Consider the following 6,707-nt stretch of genomic DNA (forward strand, 5'->3'; position numbering starts at 1 on the left):
TATTTGAATGAAGAGCTTGCTCTGGGATGAAATGAAGAACAATAAAAGCCCTCCCCTCACCTTGTTCTTACTCCAAATCTATTTGCCATGCATCAGAATCACCCAGCATATATATGTAAAATGAATATTCTACCCTCCCCCCCAGACATCCTGCATTGGCAGGTCAGGAATGAGGGCTGGGACTGCATTTTTAATAAGCACCTTAGGTGATTTTGATGCAGATGGTCTCCAAGGCACACTCACAGAATCTTTGTCCTAAATCCTATAAAACTTGAGATTGCCAAAAGGGAGAATGCATCCTTGCCTTTAGAAAAGCTGTACTTGAAAGGGAGACAGAACATAGAGACTCCTAACTCTGGGAAACGAACTAGGGGTGGTAGAAGGGGAGGAGGGCGGGGGGGTGGGGGGAAATGGGTGACGGGCACTGAGGGGGGCACTTGAGGGGATGAGCACTGGGTGTTATTCTGTATGTTGGCAAATTGAACACCAATAAAAAATAAATTTATTATTAAAAATAAATAAATAGGGGATCCCTGGGTGGTGCAGCAGTTTAGCGCCTGCCTTTGGCCCAGGGCACGATCCTGGAGACCCAGGATCGAATCCCACGTCAGGCTCCCGGTGCATGGAGCCTGCTTCTCCCTCTGCCTATATCTCTGCCTCTCTCTCTCTCTCTCTCTCTCTGACTATCATAAATAAATAAAAATAAAAAAAAAAAGATTTTAAAAATAAATAAATAAATAAATTTTGGTCATTTAAAAAAAAAAAGAAAGAAAGAAAAAGAAAAGCTGTGCTTAGCCACTCTGGAAAACAGTATGGAGGTTTCTCAAGAAGTTAAAAATAGGAAGACATAAAGAGATGGGAAAATATTCCAAGCTCATGGGTTGGAAGAATTAAGAATTAATATTGTGAAAATGTCAATGCTACCCAGGGCAATTTACACATGTTATGCAATCCCTATCAAAATACCATGGACTTTCTTCAGAGAGTTGGAACAAATCATCCTAAGATTTGTGTGGAATCAGAAAAGACCCCGAATAGCCAGGGGAATATTGAAAAAGAAAACCAGAGCCGGGGGCATCACAATGCCGGATTTCAGGTTGTACTACAAAGCTGTGGTCACCAAGACAGTGTGGTCCTGGCACAAAAACAGACACATAGATCAATGGAACAGAATAGAGAACCCAGAAGTGGACCCTCAGCTCTGTGGTCAACTAATATTCAACAAAGCAGGAAAGACTATCCACTGGAAAAAGGACAGTCTCTTCAATAAATGGTGCTGGGAAACTTGGACAGCCACGTGCAGGAGAATGAAACTAGACCATTCTCTTTCACCAGACACAAAGATAAACTCAAAATGGATGAAAGATCTAAATGTGACACAAGAATCCATCAAAACATGAGAGACTCCTAACTCTGGGAAATGAACAAAGGGTGGTGGAAAGGGAGGTGTGCGGGTGGTGGGGGTGACTGGGTGACGGGCACTGAGGGGGGCACTTGATGGGATGAGCACTGGGTGTTATGCTAAATGTTGGCAAATTGAACTCCAAAAAAAAAAAAAAATCCTAGAGGAGAACACAGGCAACAGCCTTTTTAAACTTGGCCACAGCAACTTCTTGCAAGATACATCTAGGAAGGCAAGGGAGACAAAAGCAAAAATGAATTACTGGCACTTGACGGGATGAGCACTGGGTGTTATTCTGTATGTTGGTTAATTTTACACCAATAAAAAATAAATTTATTATTAAAAAATTAATTACTGGGACTTCATCATGATAAAAAGTTTCTGCACAGCAAAAGAAACAGTGAATAAAACTAAAAGACAACCTACAGAATGGGAGAAGATATTTGCAAATGACGTATCAGATAAAGGGCTAGTTTCCAAGATCTATAAAGAACTTATGAAACTGGGGATCCCTGGGTGGCTCAGCGGTTTAGCGCCTGCCTTTGGCCCAGGGCATGATCCTGGAGTCCCGAGATGGAGTCCCATGTCGGGGTTCTGCATGAAGCCTGCTTCTCCCTCTTCCTGTGTCTCTGCTTTTTTCTCTCTCTCTGTGTCTCTCATGAATAAATAAAATATTTTTAAAAAAACTTATGAAACTCAACAGCAAAGAAACAAACAATCCAATCATGAAATGGACAAAAGACATGAAGAGAAATCTCACAGAGGAAGACAGAGACATGGCCAACATGCACATGAGAAAATGCTCCGCGTCACTGGCCATCAGGGAAATACAAATCAAAACCACAATGAGATACCACCTCACACCAGTGAGAATGGGGCACATTAACAAGGCAGGAAACCACAAAAGTTGGAGAGGATGCGGAGAAAAGGGAACCCTCTTGCACTGTTGGTGGGAATGTGAACTGGTGCAGCCACTCTGGAAAACTGTGTGGAGGTTCCTCAAAGAGTTAAAAATAGACCTGCCCCATGACCCAGCAATTGCACTGCTGGGGATTTACCCCAAAGATACAGATGCAATGAAGAGCCAAGACACCTGCACCCCGATGTTTCTAGCAGCAATGTCCACAATAGCCAAACTGTGGAAGGAGCCTCGGTGTCCATCGAAAGATGATGGATAAAGAAGATGTGGTCTATACATACAATGGAATATTACTCAGCTATTAGAAAGGAAGAATACCCACCATTTACAGACATGTAAATGGTTGACGTGGATGGAACTGGAGGGTATTATGCATTATTCTGAGTGAAATAAGTCAACCGGAGAAAGACAATTATTCTATACTTTCACTCATACGGGGAATATAAGAAATAGGGAAAGGGACCATAAAGGAAGGTGGGGTGGGAAACTGAGTGGGGAAAAATTAGAAGGAAGACAAACCATGAGAGACTCCTAACTCTGGGAAACAAACACAGGGTTGCAGATGGGGAGGAGAGTTGGGGGATGGGGTAACTGGGTGACAGGCACTAAGGAGGGCACGTGATGGGATGAGCACTGGGTGTTATAGGTTGGCAAATTGAATTTTAAAAAACTTTTAAATTAAAAAAAAAGAAAGGCTGTAGTTAGTAAGAAGTGTTCAGAGGTAACACGAAGGCTATAGGAAATACACAACCCTGGACGAGACGGACAATAAGGTCTACCATGAACTCCAGAGGGCAGAGGATTCTGGGATTATTTACCAACTCTCCTTAGAAATAAGTTTGAGGTATCCTATTCCCCTCTCCTCTCTTAAATGTATGGAAATTACTAGGAATCAGTGTCTTAGCTAGCTCAGTCCATAACACCAACCACGGGAAAATCACCCCTCCTCTCTTCCCAGCAGCTTTTTTGGGTGGACATCGTCATAGCCTGTGCGTAGGTAAGGCTGCGAGCAGTACTGACTTCTGAACTTTGAGTTCCTGGGATGAAGTCTTGACATCATTCTTCACTGGCTGGTTGACCTCAGGCAAACTGTTTAACTATAAATGAGGATAATAATATCTCTCTGGGGTTGTTATGAGAATTATCCAAGAAAATACATATAAAGTGCTTAGAATTAGGGGTGCCTGGCTGGCTCAGTCAGTGTAGCATGTGACTGTGGATCATGAGTTCAAGCCCCATGTTGGCAGTAGAGTTTACTTAAAAAAAAATGAAATTAAAATAAAAAAAATAAAAAATAAAGTGCTTAGACCTGGCACCTAGTAAGTCTCAATATATGTTTGTCACGTGCACCATCACAGGTTAGGAACAACAAAAAAAAATCATTGGGGATAAATGATAGGATTACGATTTGAACACAAATCCTGTGCTCTGAACTAGGGAGCTTGGGACTCTCCATTTGGGACTTGTGGGTGCCCCTGCCTTCCTCTTCTCTTCTTGGGCCAGTTTATCTCTAAGCTTTGACCATAATTTGAAGTTCAAGAGTACACACATTGTATTTATCAAATAATATTTTGTTTGCTCTGTTACTCATTAACAAAGGGTGTGCAGGTACTATTTTCTGGTTCTCTTTTCTAAAAGCAAGGTCTCTAAAATGACTAGTACATGCCGGTAGGTATCACCTTCAGCCCCTAAACCCAAAGTTTGTGGGCTGGGTTTAGCAGCAGTAAAACTATTCTTTCCCTCTCCTCTGCTGCCGCCATGTGGCCAAACTCCAAGTTACAACTGGCATTTCCTCTTCTGCAGCGCTGAGGGTTTAATTTCAATTTGTAATCTGGTTCTCAGGGAACACAGGTAGTACACCTCTAACCAAAAAATATGCAGCATTTCTGGAAAAGCGATATAACAGTCCTCTACCCTCCTATGAATCCCAGCCTATGTCAGCCTTGAGAATTTTCCCCCACTTAAGCAGCCAACATGCACTTCCATCAACTTCGATCAGAAACCAGAAATGATAAGACACAGTCCCTGACTCCAAATACTTCATAGTAAAAAAAAAACAAAAACAAAAAAAAACAAAAACAAAAACAAAACAAAACAAAACAAAACAAACAAACAAACAAAAAATATATATATATATATATACTTCATAGTATTTTGTGTCAACAAATCCTTACAATTCAACGCGGGCAGCCACACATGCTGAAGATGGGGCCACGCTACAGGAAAGAGAGACAAGGTCATTCAAGCCACCAGGACTTCCACGTCTCACACTTAAGGAAATCCTTAAATTTTTCATTAAACTAAAAACAGAATAATAGCACGAAAACAACAGTAGATAACTTACTAAGACATTTCTATGTGCTAACCAAAGTGCTAAGAACGGTACTGGTATTAATTCATGGGCCTGTCATGCAAACTACTGTTATCACACTAGACGGGTGGGAAAACCAAAGCCATGGCCAATTTTTGCTGAAGTTAGGCATCAAGTCCTCAAGATTTTTCAAGATTTATTTTAGGAAAAAAGTGTGTGAATTGGAGGAGGGGTAGAGAGAAAGGGAGAGAATCACCAGATAACTCCTCACTGAGTGAGAAGCCCTACATGGGTCTCAACCCTGAGATCATGACCTGAGCCGAAATCACGAGTTGGACACTTAACTGACTGAGCCATCAGGTGCCCCCCTCAAAATTTTTTTTCTTTTTTTTAAGATTTTATTTATTTATTCATGAGAGACACAGAAAAAGGCAGAGACACAGGCAGAGCCCCATGTGGGACTCAATCCCAGGACCCCAGGATCACGCCCTGAGCCAAAGGCAGACGCTCAACCACTGAGCCACCCAGGTGCCCCTCCTCTCAAAACTTTATTAACCAATTTTGCCATAACCCATTGAAGCACATGCAGTGGTATGACTGCTCCTTCCTGAAGACACAGGAAAGACTTACCAAGGTTCTACAACAAACAGAGATATAGCAAGTGTAGCAAAATGCTAGCAGTAAAATGTTATTGGTAAAACTAAGTGAAGGAAAAAAATATAAATAAATAAAAAATAAAATAAAATAAAACTAAGTGAAGGGCATATAGGTATTAACTATAATACTCTTTTGATTTTCCTGTAGTTTTTAAAGTTTTCAAAATAAAAGGTGATTTTTAAAAATGCATTAATTCATAAAAGTTGAGAGCCCAACAGGTCTTAAAGGAGCATATAATTTACCTCTTATTTTACAAATGGTGAACTAAGGCCTGGGGAGAGGAAGAAGTTTGTCTAAGGGAACACAGAGGTGCTAAGAGAGCTAGAGCTCACGTCCACGGTTCCCTGGATCACTGCCACCTGCAGTGGACATGGACTGGCAGTATGGTTCTGGGGGGACACACCAGACAGACTTTGGGGGTGAAGGACTCTGTGGAGTCCTGGCAGGAAGGGGAGGACCCCTCAGCAGGGGCTCCTGGTAAGTCCCAGCCACAGCCCAGATGGGTGGAGGTTCTGATGAGAAACACAGGCTGGACCAGGGAACCGGGCTCCACCAAGCTTAACTCCTTTTTCTCTTTAAATTCTCTCCCCAGGGGCACCAGCGTGGCTCAGTGGGTGAGCATCTGCCTCTGGCTCATGGCATGATCCTTGGATCTGGGGATCGAGTCCCACATCAGGCTCCCTGCGTGGAGCCTGCTTCTCCCTCTGCCTGTGTCTCTGCCTGTGTGTGTGTGTGTGTGTGTGTCTCATGAATAAATAAATATATTTTTAAAAAATTCTCTAATTTTCTTCCTCCAAACTATTCTCTCCATGTTCTCTTTTTTGTTTTTAAGATTCATGCACCTTGAGAGAGCTCATTTGAGAGAGCAGTAGTGAGAGGCAGAGGGAGAGAGAGAATCCCCAAGCAGACTCCCCACTGAGCACACAGCTGAAAGCTGGGCTTAAACTCACGACCGTGACATCATGACCTGAACCGAAATCAAGAGTCGGATGCTTAACCAACTGAGCCACCCAGGTGCCCCTACTTTTTCTTTTTAAAACTGATCTCTTTTGTTGTCACTTGATCATTTGCTTTCTCCACCCAGAACTGACATGACATTGTGGAAATGATGCAAATTTTGGAACTACATAGACCAGATTTTAAACCCTGCCCTGCCCACAAGCTGGTGTAGTCCCTTACACCCTACTAAATCTTGGTTTCTTCATGTCTGAAGAAATAAATAGTAACTACTATTTATTTCCTACCTTGAAAGGCTACTGGTATTCAGTGGACCAAAGCATTATTTTTTTTTAAAGATTTATTTATTTATTCATGATAGAGAGAGGCAGAGACACAAGCAGAGGGAGAAGCAGGCTCCATGCAGGGAGCCCGATGCAGGACCCAATCCCAGGTCTCCAGGGTCACACCCTGGGCCAAAG

Source organism: Canis lupus, chromosome 16 (genome assembly GCF_048164855.1).
Source record: "Canis lupus baileyi chromosome 16, mCanLup2.hap1, whole genome shotgun sequence".
In the NCBI taxonomy this organism is placed as follows: Eukaryota; Metazoa; Chordata; class Mammalia; order Carnivora; family Canidae; genus Canis; species Canis lupus.